Raw genomic sequence first — 15,000 nt, forward strand, 5'->3', positions numbered from 1 at the left:
TATTACCAAAATCTCTCTCTCTCTCTCTCTCTCTCTCTCTCTCTCTCTCTCTCTCTCTCATACGCCTTCACATTCATATCCTGATTTCCAGCGATAAATGCAAATCCTCGCATCATATAACACGAATAAGCTTCGATATGTTAATGTCCTGCATGAGTCAGCAGCTTCGGTCTACTGTATTTCATCGTCAGCATTATCACACAATCTTGGGTTGGCTACGGCAGAAATGTATTTCGATGTGATTGGTATATACAACGAACGGTATGTTATTCATTCGGTACACATAGTGATCAAAATGGTTACACGATCGTCTCTGCTGAGCAAGATACGCCAGGAATGAAAAAATCTGTATATCAAATATTCTTTTTTTAATATCAAACTATGATTATTTAAAAGACAATGCCACCTTCAACACCAAGCAATGAAATCTATCAGGCCGAAATCAATTGCTATGAACTGCGACCATCACCTACTATAGTCCTTGAATGAATGATCATATTCAGGGCCGGAATGCCACTTATCCTAAAAGTTGTTTACACCTTCCAGGAACAGTAAGCTTTCTTTTCAAAAGTATTTCCTATAAATCAATTCCTACGAATTGTGGTAAAATAGTGTTACTGGCAAAAGGCGATTTATTTTACCGTTATTGGGACGATTACAGGGATTTATGACTATGCAATATTATTATTAATGGACTTAGTGACTAAACTGCCTTCGAAGACTTTGTCACCAGAAAATCGCCTGTATTAGAAAGCTTCTCTCATATCTCTTTTGCTCCAATTCAATGCAGTACCAATTGTTTTATTCGCTAATTTTGTCATTATCATCGAGATTATGCCATATGCAATTTGTTCTCCCTCTTTTATATAAGTGAAAAAAAAAACAAGCTGGAAAGGAAAAATGACTTCATTTGTGAAATGTTAAGTAGATCTTAGATTTACCAGACCACTGAGCTGATTAGCAACTCTCCTAGGGCTGGCCCGAAGGATTTGATCATTTTACGTGGTTAGGAACCAGTTGGTCACCTAGCAACGGGACCTACAGCAGCTTATTGTGGGATCCGAACCACATTATATCGAGAAATGAATTTCTATCACCAGAAATAAATTCCACTGATTCCACGTTGGCCGAGCCGAGATTCGAACTTCGGACCATGGTAGCCGAGTGCGAAAACCACTCGTCCAACGATGAACTGACTTCATTTGTGACATCTCATAAAAATAAGAAGGGCATTTCTCTTGCAAGGGTCATAAAATTTCATGTGAAATAAATAACAGCAACTCATAACGGAAAGGAAATTCTACTGGATGAAGGGAAATTCAAACCATCCATTCTACGTAGAGGGAAAATATATGCAAAATGAACTTTTTCTTGGAGGACAAGTCGTTTCCCAAATGCATAAAAGTATCTCCGTTTTCATTCGGAAGTAAATTTGAATTCCTGAAGTATAGGAGAGATCCCTTTGTTAGAGAAACGAAAGCATAAAAATTAGGGGAATCAGTTTAGTCAACAACTTTTCTTCTTCCTCCTCCTCCTCCTCCTCCTCCTCCTCTGCCTCCTCCTCCTTCCAGAGTAAGAGATTGAAGAAGGTCTCCTCTTCTTCCTCTCTTCGTGAATGCAAACAAAGTCTTTCTGGTTAAAATTCTAAATCTGAATGAAACCCGTGGACCGTGATTGCATGAAGTCAGTTCCAACTTTTTTCTTCTGATTTTTCACCAAGACAGAGCTTTGGTAAGATGTTTAAGTCGAAGAGTCGGTTTTTTATCTGTTTGTTGATTTATTATTATCATTTTCTTTTTTCATAAGTGGGATCTCTTCTTTCTGCATTTCCCTTTGCCTCCTCTATTTCTTCCTAATGAACACCATATATTCCTTGGAAGCTAGAATTTCAAGTCACTGGTCCCAGTGGTCTTCTTCCATATGAAGAGGGTTCGTCTTCTTCTTAATAATAATAATAGCGCTATGTTCCTCCACTGCAGAATATTGTGCTCCTGTGTGGGAAAGATCAAGCCTCGCCAAAGGAGTGGATATCGAGCTAAATAAAGCCTGCCGACTAATCACTGACACACTGAAAGCAACACTACTGCCAGCTTTGTATAGACTAGCCAGCACCGCACCACTTAATATCCGTTGAGATGCCATGGCTAGAAAGGAAAAGACCAAACAAGCAAATGATCCCAGGCACCCACTCTACAACCATCGTGAAACGAGAAGACGTCTGGAATCACGTAAGAGCTTCATGACAGTGAAAGAACTAGAGACCCCAGACCTATCAAAATACAGACTGCAGAAATACATAAAGAGAGCGACAGTCAGACTAGTATAGACCTGCCCTGTGGATTCTCCCTCACCAGAAGGAAATGGGTCACCCTGAATAGAGGAAGAACAAATGTTGGTAGGACAGGGGATAACCTCCAGAGATGGGGTTACACAAATGGTGCTGAATGCCCCTCTGGGGAACCAATCCAAAATATGAATCACATCTCGTGTAGCTATCCACTAGGACCCATTTGTTCAGACATGGATCTAAGAACAGCAAACGACGCAGCACTCCAATGAGTAGAACAACGGTGCGATATGATATGATATGATGATGAATAATAATAACTGAATATGACTTGTATATCCATCATTAAACTGTCATTTCCCCCAAAAGAAGCCGTGAGACGCAAATGGCCTCTTTGAAGCTCCGGCCTTCACTTCATTCCTATGCTCCTTCCGTGTTTGTTTTCCAAGTGTATCTTGGTCCTAGGAAATTTGATTGAGTTTTGTTTTATGAAGTTGTCATGTATACTTATCAGAATTACCATTGCGTTGATGTAACATTTCCCCTAAAGATTTGTGTATCTAGCTTTGAGTTACTCTTTCAAAAAGGCGCCTTTATGACGTGAGAGAGAACAAGCGCTCTGCATTTATTCTGCTATACCATGCCCTTGGGACGAGTAGGGAAAGACTAAAAAATGACGAGACGTAAAGACCAGGGTACAAAGAATCTTCAAAGAAACCATCACAATGAAAGAACACCTTCAGGGTCTAGACTCTAGACCGATATTTTCTGTAGTGTCGTTAGGACGTCGCGAGATTCCCTACTACTTTTGTTCTCAAGATGAATAATTCAAACATCTGCCTCCTCAAAGAGAGAAAAGCTTGTTGTGGCCAGATTTAAAAAGATAATTTCTCTCTCTCTCTCTCTCTCTCTCTCTCTCTCTCTCTCTCTCTCTCTCTCTCTCTCTCTCTCTCCAAGGGTTATTTGTTTTGAGCTCTCAGTCAGGTTTTGGATACTAGTTAACTTTTGAGACCCATCTGAGCTAGGCCGATATCGTGAAGGAAATTGTTACTTCGAAGCTAGGTAGTTTCCGTCGATTGGCTTTAATAAGAGAGAGAGAGAGAGAGAGAGAGAGAGAGAGAGAGAGAGAGAGAGAGAGAAACTGAACCCCAAGGTGTGTTTAAACGAAAGTCACATGCATCAGGGTGTGCATCAAATCGTTTCCACTTAGCAAACTAGAGGAATTAGCAAGGCCTAGGATCATTCACATCTGTTCGAGTTACGTAAATAGGTGACAGGCGAGAAGGACTAATAGCGAAAGGTCCTTTCAGCCCGTTGTACAGGATGCGTCCGTAAGGGACTGAAAATGAGTACATTGTATAATTATCAACACCGACTCACCTTCTATTGCCTCTTTTGAACGATTTTCTTTGCAAATTTGAATTAGTGGGCTTGTTCCATATGATTAGTGTTCATCTTCCTCTGAATAAAAAAATGATTATTCATTGCTGTAAATACATACATTTCAGAACCGTAGAATGACAACGGAACAATTGTTGTTCTTCGGAAATGATATATTCAAAGAGCACAATCAACATGATTACCAAAATTCCCCGTTTGTGTATTTCTGAACCAGAAGGGAGGGGGAGGGGAGTCCTCCTCTAAGTAATTACCTCAAATAGAACTCCTCTGGCTTCTGCAATTCTCGTTGCAGACTTTCTATTGCTGCAATTGTTGCTCGGTTCCGCTTCCTTTGTGCAACATTTCTTTCACAGTTTCTGTTGGGAATTCTTTCCTTTTTTTTCTTTCCCTTCTTCGTATGAATTGAATTGAATATAGAATTAAGGCCAGAGGCCAGGCACTGGGACCTATGAGGTCATTCAGCGCTGAAACGGAAATTGGCAATAAAATGTTTGAAAGGTTTAACAGAAGGAAAACCTCGCAATTGCACCATGATACAATTGTTAGGAAAACGTAGAGAGTAAGGCGGAAGCAAGAGAATATGAAAGGAGGTACAGTAAAAATGACTGAAAGGGGATTCAGTGTGGGGCCGTAGGCACGCTGCGAGAACCTTAACAATGCCTACAGTGCACCACATGAGGTGCACAGACGGCACAGACGGTTTGGTTGGAATAGATAGCTTGCTATGTGGATTATGAAATTATATTTCCTACTTTGGAGAACATTTCTTCTGGCTAATTATCTTTTATTTTATTTATACATTTTTTTTTACTGTTACTTAATAAATCTAAGTAAATTTTTCCATTTTGTGTAACAAAACTTAATTCCTTTCCTGTATTCATCCTAAAAAAATATAAAATGAAGTAATTAGATTATTTATATTTTATAATTGAATTCAACAATAATGCTAAATCTTTAATGTCAATATAATTCATTTTTATCTCATTTAACCTCTCTGTTTCATTACCCTGAAAAGACTATTTTGGAAGTTATTCGCGTTGTTTCTAGAGGCACGAGTTTTTACCGAGAGGGCTAATTAATCAATTAATTATATAACTAATTAGTTAATGAATGTTAGCTCATTTCAACGAAATTATAAAGGGAACTCGAAATTCCCTCTCATTATAAATGAGAGGCAAGTAGCGTGCAGGAAGAAAACTTTATCAAACAATAAAAAAGAAAAAAAAAAAAAAATGCTAGACTTATCACATTTAACGCAGACATCATATTATTCTGGGTGTGTGTATATTAATTTCATTGTCAGTGTTAACGGAATGGCAGCGACAAATAATATTCCTGTATGTTTGCTTAGTTAACCTCTTAGTACCGGTTAGCGCGCTCGTTCCCATTTTCTGTGACATTCAATAACCTTCTAGTAACCGGTAAAGAGTCTGTGGTGCGGATGAGTGTCAACTCTCACGTTATATCGAGTCAATCCTTAACTCGATTCCAAGTCTTTTATTTTGGGGGGTCAGGCTTAGTTATTACTTGGCAATTAAGTTCTGAATGAAGTAAGTATGCGTCTTGGTCGGTGGTTGGGGGCGGGCGATGGTTGTAGGTTCGTAGTCTAGTAAGGTTGAGTCTATAGACCTTGGTTGATATATTCTTGTCTCGGTTGAGGTAATATCACTTAGCACATTAGTCTCTTAATTTCACTCTTGCTTTACTAAGTGTGCGACGTTCCTCTATCTAGGTTGCTACTAGTAGGTAGCCTTTTCTATCTAGGTTGCTACTAGTAGGTGGTGTTACGAAAGGGTTCTCCTGTAGGTCTTGGTGTCATCACTTTCGCTGTGAATGGTCGTGCAGGCGTATTAGTATACGTATGTAGGAAATAGATCCCTCTCAGACTCGTACTACAGTATGGAAGGTGACCGCAGCACCGTTTTATTAATACACATAATACCACCAAAAGCTCGACGAGATACTTTAACAAATGCTTATAAAATTGTGGGTATTGGCCTATAACTACGTGTAGACTAACGCCAGGTTTTTCTTTGCATGAATATCTCCAGATGTGAATGGCTTTCAAGAACGATTTCATAGGCTACAAAAAATCATACCTATTAATCAATCAGTATTATACATTATTGGGTAGATAAATACAACAATATATGTCTGTTATCTTTCACAAGATATACACAACCTCAAACAAAAATTCAATGGTCTTTTATTCACATACATGAATTTTGAGGATAATTGTACGATGGTCACCTGATGTACGCTTTCAGTTGGACTGCTGACCCAGTCCACTGCAGCGGCACCACATAGATCCCCTCTTCCAGTTGCATCAGTCGTCGAGGGTTGTTCGGTCGGGCTGAGCGGTTTGTGGCCTGTCCATTTGTGTATTGTCAATTTTAAGTCCATGCCAGCGAAGAAATTATAAGGGCGGAGGAGTTCCTGAATAGAAATCTTTCATCGAATCACTACAGGTATTGCAAGGGTTTCAGATTTGAGTTTGTGGTTTGACGTCTGAGTGTGGCAGAGAGATTTGCTCAGCATTGGCGGGTGGCCATGGTAACGGTGGGATGTTCTCCACTCATAGAAGACGAGGGAAAAAATACTCAAGGTGTTGTAGGAGAGAGAAAGGAAGGGAGAGAGTAACAAACGAAAGCAAAGAGAGAGAGTAGAGTAACGAAAGAATGCAAAGAGTGAGAGAGAGAGAGATAATGATGATCCCTCTCAGAGAGAATCGTGTTATAGGACTAGGACTCGATTTTTTTTAACTTACTCAACTGAGGAAACTCAGTATTTCTCATGTAAACTTCGCAATATGAAATAACATATCCTACCCTTTATTAGTCACTGCTCATCGAAAAATACATTTTTGGAGTCAGATAGGGTTAGCCTTTCCTTATTACTTGCTAGCCTTCATTATCTATACGCTGTTTGAGGTAAAATCGGCTAACAGTCAAAATAGATTCTGAATTTCCTTTACATGGATTAACAAATACATTTTTTTTTTAAAAGTGATGTTACACTTTTGCTGCGTTTATTACTAGAGGAGGGAACTGCATTTTTACATGAGGCCTAGGCTGATTTTTCCTTACACCAGCCTTGCTCACTCATAACGTGTATCATTGTCATCAAAATAATAGACCGATGCTCGAACGATGGTTACGTAGTTTTCTAGGTTTGTTGTCAATAAATTGCTGAATGTATTAAAAACATATACGTATTTGAAACCCTGTAGGAATTAGGTACTTTTGTTAACATTATCAATGAAATTGATATGAGGCTATGCATTTTAGATGCTTACTTGATTAGGCTAACCTGTCGTAACTGTCACGTAGAATAAATACATTGGTAATATATCACTTTTCTTTTTAAATAAATCTTTTTGCGACATTCTATACATCTGTATGCACTTTATTTTCATAAAATACAGTCCGGCTCTGTTAATTGCAAGTTCTCTAATGTTCTCTCAAGTTACCCTCCCCGCCCTGTGAACAGCATAGGCCTAACGGACTTTATTCCCAAGACGTAATTTCTACCTACTTTCATATATAACAATCAATGTAAGGAAGATTGTTATTGAAACCAGTGTAAAAGAAAGACGATAACCAGTATGCAACCTTCGGGTTCGAAAGGAGTCTTGTGAGTTGTGGCTGACTCATTCTTATATTCTTTCTTCTTCGGTTATGGCATGATGACTTTTATCACCGACAAAGGACAATTCATGAAGAAATAGACAATTAGAAATCGTTGCAAGTCTGTGTAATGACTCGAGTGCGTAACATCCACTGCCAACGAAATCAGATGAGAGAAGCTCTGAATAAAATGTCGAGTTACATTCCCGCGGCCCGTCTCCTCTGGTTGTTCCTACAAGCTGCCTAATATTTATGTTGAGACTTGGTTTTCATATTTCTGTAGCACAGGTTTATCGACAGTAATTCAAAAGGAGGTCCACACGAGACCTCATACAAAGTCCCGTGCTGGCATCAGACTAGCTTGATCCTAGGCCTAGAGTTCTCCGGACCTTACCTTAATCTAAACCGGTAACCAGCGTTAGGAAGAGCAGGAACTGATGAGAACCAGCATTAGAACCAGGGTTCGAAGTGTCAAGGGCATCCATCAAATTATCGCTATGTGCTTTCATATATTATATCAGGATTGCTGCACGTGACTTGTTCTATTATCTATCACTGTACCTCCGTTCATATTCTCTTTCTTCCGCCTTACTTTCCACCCTCTCCTAACATTTGACTCTTGGTACAACTGCGAGGTTTTTCCTCCTGTTACACCTTCCAAACCTTTCTACTGTCTACTTCCATTTCGGACCTCACGACCTCATAGGTCCCAGCGCTTGGACTTTGGCCTAAATTCTATATTCTATCCAATGATCCAGTTTTTAGACCCAGACAGGTGTTGGAAAAGCAATCTGACTTAAGTCTCATACACGTGTTTCTCTGATATTTCTTTTTACAACATATTAACAAAGCATACTTCCCTAGAATTGTTCCAATCAGTAGAGGGATCAGAATTCAGAATTGTTCTTGTGTAGAAAGAGGGCGCTAGACACATTTCCCACAAGAACATAAAACTTATGTTCACCAGTTCTGGCAGTCAACGTTTTATCGCTATCACTTTGACCGATATATTTATTAGTTCTTACACGTTTTGTTTCGTAAATGCAACCCACGTTATCCACATGGAGAGTTCTTTACCAAAATGAATTTGATAGTTGATGAATTCTCGCCGTAACTTTTAATATTAAACTCCTACAAATCTTAAAGTAAACGAGAAGTCTGTCATTCAGTGGCAAAACATATACTGATGTGACAGAGAGAGAGAGAGAGAGAGAGAGAGAGAGAGAGAGAGAGAGAGAGAGAGAGAGAGAGGATCTGGAAACATCTTTAGGGGTTATAAATTTTAGTTGCTTTAGGTCTAATCTTAGAAGTTGACGTTCATGAACGTATTCGGCGTCAGATATAAACTTAATTACATTCTCGTTTACAATTGTTTTCATATATATACAACCTGCCAAGCAATGTCAGTAATTTGAAAAGATCGTCAAGCAATAAGAAAACAGCGAACTGTGTTTTAAGTGTGTGCAAGTCTGGGCATACGAAACACAAGGAGACATAAAATATTTTATTTTTAAGAAATTCATAAAAAAAAAAAAAAAAATCAGGAAAGCGTATTATACCAGAGGTGTGACTATGACGTCACGAGATACTGCTTCTGTTGGCGCTAAAGAAGATTAATGATGGTCAACGGATCTTAAGCCCCTGTATTGCATGAACATACAGATGTTTATCAGCTGAAAATGCCAGTGCCAACGAGTGCCTTTGGTGTCCTCCAGCTATTTTTCACGTTATTTGATGAACGCCGCTGCCGTATTAATTTCGTAAGAAGGGCAATGCTTTTTCGTGCTGGATGGAAACGAGATTAGAGTCTCATAACAAACTTAAAAAAAGGGCATGGATAAGGAGGAGCATGATGAAAAAAAGGGCGAAGTAGGGTGGAGTTACTCATGTGGTAACGACGGCAGTACAACGACCTGGTACCATTGGGGACAGACAGTAAATGATGGCAGCTGACCACTTCGACCAGATGATCAAGTACTACAGCTTCATGCCTGTGACGGGGGAGTGGTCAATGAAAGGCTGATGTATTTCCTGCAAATTGCTGTGCAAAATGCATACATTTTGTGTCTCAGATTTACCACAGACCAAAAAAAACTGAAACCCTGGCAAATACCAGTTTGATGGAATCCAGTCCAGATGAGTGGCCTGCGTTTTCTGCACCAGACGATGCTGCCCCTGCCCCTGCTTATGTTGCTATGTCCTACTACATCAACTGACGTCTCTTCTCCTGCTACTACCACTTCTGACGAAGCTGCTGCTGCTGCTGCTGTTGCTGCTATGCTATGCCTTCGGTACCTGACAGCAAGATTCCATAACGGAAGTCAAGAAAACTTTAGGAAGTGGAGAAAGAAAGAGTTGTCCTGTTTGCTCTACGAGGGGCATTCGAAGGAACACCACGTGTCATTCATTGTTCCTCGGGCAAAATATTATTCCTCTGCGTCAAAACAGGCTTCCGTGATTACCTGGAAGAGGAACTACTAACACTCGTCCACCACAACTGTAGTACCTCCCCCGAGGTTCCGGAGGGAGGCAGCAGAAGGAAAGTCAGGAATTCCTCCTCCTACTCACTTCTTTCCTCCTCCTCCTCCTCCTCCTCCTCCTCCTCCTCCTCTCCTCCTCCTCCTCCTCCTCCTAGTCATACGAGGAGAACGGCAAGGTTTTTCGATTATAGAGGATCAGATATTAGAAAAAATGAGAAGACAAGACTATTGGTGAGTACACCAGATAACATTTCATCTATGTATGTTTACGTAAGTATTTTTTATGTATTTTGATATATTGCAGTATTTTATGGCATTTTTGTGTGATTTATGTATGTTTTCCTATTTCCTTGTGCTTTCGTGTAAAATGTTTTTTAGCGAACACGTTTATATAGTTATGAAACACATCTGATCATTCATTAGAATTTTCAAAAATAGTCGTATTATAGAGCATATCATTTATTATTAGTGTTGTGCAAAATTCGAACGGACGGGACTTATGACATTTTGCATAAGGCAAACGTTCGCCCTGGCTGCTCACGCGAATAAGTTTAATTTTAATTGGGATGGGACTGTCATAGTTAACACAGTTAGTGATTAATTATATAAATATTATATATTAGGAACCAATCAACATTGAGCTTTCTCATTAGCAAATACAAATCAGATGTCCATGTTCACCTATTTTTTTTTTATAATTTTTAGATGCAATAAATTTTCTAAATTTCCTTTTATTCGTAAGCCCTCCCCGATACTAACGTGAGTAAGTTTGTTTGTTTGTATTATTTCTTTGTGGTACAATAACACATATAGTAATGAAGTTTATATATATATATATATATTATATGTACATATATACAATATATAGTATATATATATATATATATATATATATTATATGTACATATATACATATATATTGTATATATATATATATATATATATATATATATATATATATATGTACAATATGTACATATATATATATATATATATATATATATATATATATATATATATAATATATATGTGTGTGTGTGTGTGTGTGTGTGTGTGTGTGTGTGTGTGTATTTATATATATATATATATATATATAGATATATATATATATATATATATATATATAATATGTATATATATCTATATATATACGTATACATTATATGTGTGTTTTGTGTGTGTGTATTTATTATACATATACAATTTGTATATATATGCATATATATATATATATATATATATATATATATATATATATTATATATATCTGAATATATATACTATATGTATATATACTATATATGTATATATTCTTATGTGCTGTTGCTTTTGCAATGCATATCATCCTTTCCGCATAACTGTATGAAGTGTTGTAAAATTGTTTGCAATATTTTCAGATTACTTATTTTGCTTCGAGTTAGTATCTTCTAATAATGTATGTTCAGTTTTGCATAACATCATTTAAAAGTTAAGAATAACGTAGAATGTGAGAAGAAAGAGAAAATGGCATTGTCTGTTCGAAGCAGGAAAATAGCTGTCACCACTTGAGGCCGCGTGGTTCCAATTTTTTTTTTTCTAATAAACAATCTTGCGATGCTTGTGCTTGTTTCACACTTGTGTGTCCTGGTCAAGTAACCACGTGAAAACTTCATTAAACGTTTCACATACATCTGATAACTTTTATTTCACATAAGTAGTTAGAGATGTTTTTTGTATTGAAAACTATCTAATATTACTGGTAAATAAACTTTTTTGTCTCTCGATTTGTCAAAAGAGAATTTGTTGACTCATAAGTAGCTTAAATTTGAAGTGGAAAGTTTGTGACGTCACTCAAGGAAATGACGAAACTTAATTTCATTCGAGAAGATTCTATAATCGTATCTTTTATTTTAAAAGACTTTTATTGTCTTAAATCTTGTAATAATAAATGTTATTTATGATTTTAATCCCACTTTCTCTCTACTTATTGTTTTGAAAGATAATTTTTACGATATTAGCTGTCTTTCACTCCCAAAATCATTCACCCCAACTATTTTAGGGCGAGGTCCATGATCCTTTGCCTTATGAAGACAGAGAAGTAGTTCATTCTGAGCTTTGAACCCGTGGCAAAAGATCATCTCTCTCTCTCTCTCTCTCTCTCTCTCTCTCTCTCTCTCTCTCTCTCTCTCTCTCCTGCGCGAGAGTTTTTTGATTTCACATTAACATAAAGATTTTATACTAAGTGATAGGTCACTCGTAAATTTTAGATTTCATATTTCTTAGAGTTATTTAATATTACTTAATACTTGTTGTGGAATCTGAACAAACATTGTACAAGTGTGTTACGGCGCCTTTTCTTCTTTGAAATATTGTGAATTGTTTGAATATGGTGGAATTTTGGAGCTAGCTGCAGGAGAAACATATAAACAGAGTTACAGTAGTTTGGAGAAACTTTAAAACATTACAGAGGTTTGGTGAAACTTAAAAATATATTTACAGTGGTTTGGTGAAAGTATTTCATTTTTTACACATTGCAAATTTTTGTTTTGTGTTTTATTTGTTTTGAAGTGATATTTTGTGCATCTATCCATTTTTGTTTTTTCTTGTTGAAGTATTTTTTTTGTGGGCCTTTTGTCCATTTTTCTCAATGAGTGTGTTTTTATATATATTCTGTGTAATTAATGCTTTCTTAGTGTTTTTTGTAATTTTGGTATTTTCCACGTTTTTCTATGTTTTTGTTTACATTCACAATTTGATTAACTTAATTGTTTTCATTAATTGATTGTTGCATATTTAATTGAATTTAACGCTTGTGAATTAATTTGCATTTACTTAGAATTCTTTTCAAGTTTTATTGTTGTTTAGCACTTGTGAGTTAATTTCCAAATTTTTTTTTTACCTAACACTTGAATTTCGATTGGATTAATGAATTTTCATGATTTTGTGATAAATTAATTTTTATTTAATTTTACTTAATTAATTCAAGAATTAATTAAACTTTGTAAATTTCACTGAGATTGTGAATATCACTTATAAATTTTGAATTTAATAGTAATTTTTTGTATTTAAAAAAAATTTTTATAAGTGTTTTGTTTTTCATCGGTATATCTAATTTTGTTTAGGTAGAAAATAGAGTGGTAATTGAGCTATTTTCCTTCAATTTAATTGAAGTGGGTTAGAAACCAGGGAAGTATTTAGACTTTTAAAATCAGGAAAATACATGACTTTTAAGTTGTTGATGGAGTGATGCCCTTTAATTATTTAATGACATATAAGATTACGTAACACCTGTTTTAAAAATGAACTTAGTCTGATTTTCTGCAATATTGATAAGTTGTTTAGGGATCACTGTTGCTTTTAGAGTATTCAGTAGTTGGCTGATGTGAGGTAATTATCTTATGATTGGAAAGTGTAGTAACCATATATATATATATATATATATATTACATTAAAACAAAGCAAAATATAAGTATAAAATTACATAATTACTATAAGTTACATTATTAAATTAACGAAGCAAAATAAAATATAAAAATACACAATTACAAGACATAATAACCTAAACTCGCGCAAAATCTTAAAATATAGAGAAATACATTGTTTTGTAGTCAGAGGGCAGAAAAAATATATATATATATATATATATATATATATATATATATATATATATATATATATATATATCAAAGTATAGAACTTTAGCGATTTGCACTTCCCAGGTTGTCTTAGGAGGCGATGGCACACGTTTCTGGTAGCATTGATCAGTCCTCCAAGTCAGAAGAACAGCTGCAATCTCTAAAGAACAGAGCAAAAAGGCACATTGATAAAGGATACAGTTCCTGTAATCGTTGCTTCCATGCGAGGTGGCCATCGCTGCCTGGCTGCTAACGGTAGCAACTGCAAGTTCGCCAAATTTCTCTTAGGAGAAGGAGTAGGATCAGATTCCAATACGAAAACATCATCAGTTCCTGCATGGACCTCATGAAAATGGAAGACGATGAAAGGACTGAGGATGAAGAAGGTTCTTCCCGGACGTCGAGCTCTAAGCGCCAGAAGAACATCTGCCCTGGATGTCGCCAGGGATTCAAGTTGCCCAGATATCTCCGCGCTCACATCATATCACACCGATGTAAGGGCAAGATGAAAAAGTAACGTGCCACTAGAATCATTCTCTTCTGTGCTTGATGGCCCTCACAAGAACGTTCTTTGTATCGGGGATTCATTTTTGTTACACTGCTATAAATATGCGTGCTCGTTTCATGTGAAGTGGCTATACATTGGAACTTGTGTCTCCTTATTTCTATTGTCAAAATGGAATGGTCTCTGTGCCGGTTCTCAAACTGTTTCTTAAGACAGTTAAGACCATTGTTTTAAATATTCTGGATTGAAAGGGTGGAAGGAAATTGTATTTTGGTATTTGCATGATTACTAGGGAAATCTCTGGTTAGTTTTTTGCTTTATGAAGGTTTTGTAGCTGTATGCGTACAATTTTATTTTGGAGAAAATTGTAGCCTACTAGTTAATATTATGGGATAACCCAGTCACCATTACTATGTACATACTTTTGATAACCATCTTTCTTACCTAATCAGTATATGTGACCAAAAATATCTTTATGAACCTTCATCATTTATGTGTACATACCTCATCGTCGTGAAGGACGTTGGTTCTTTTTATCTCAAATCATTTCCATTGCACAGAGAAAGACGTAGTGTGATCCAAAGTTATTCATCAATGCAAAAACGAAGACTGAAAAGTGTGTATAGGTACTGACCTTGGTGATTTCCTGTACAGGACTTAATGTTTAATTTCGTGGCTAAGACCGTTCCCTCCTCGTTAATTAGTACAAAACACTTATTTCGAATGAGTTTTTATTTTTCTGTCACAGACTGATTGTGTGTCTGTGGGATGAGATAACTTTTGTATAATTTAAACTATCTTTTCAATGATGTATTTGCCATTTTGATTGCATCCGAAACCTCCTTAATTAAATTACAGAAACCTGGTTCTCAAAAGGATACGAATTTTGAAAAAAAAAAACGATTTTTACGATGGTTTAGTAAAACTTATGGTAAATTAGATTTTCTATAATAGGATGTTAGCGTATTCACAAATGTTGAAAGTTGTGCTACCTTTTTGAGCATCTTAGAAATTGAACTTATTCAACGTTGAAACTTTATTGTATGGAATTTCCCGTATCTTTTAGTTATTTCAGATAACATTGAAA

The sequence above is a fragment of the Macrobrachium nipponense genome, chromosome 14 (assembly GCF_015104395.2).
Source record: "Macrobrachium nipponense isolate FS-2020 chromosome 14, ASM1510439v2, whole genome shotgun sequence".
NCBI classification, from domain to species: Eukaryota; Metazoa; Arthropoda; class Malacostraca; order Decapoda; family Palaemonidae; genus Macrobrachium; species Macrobrachium nipponense.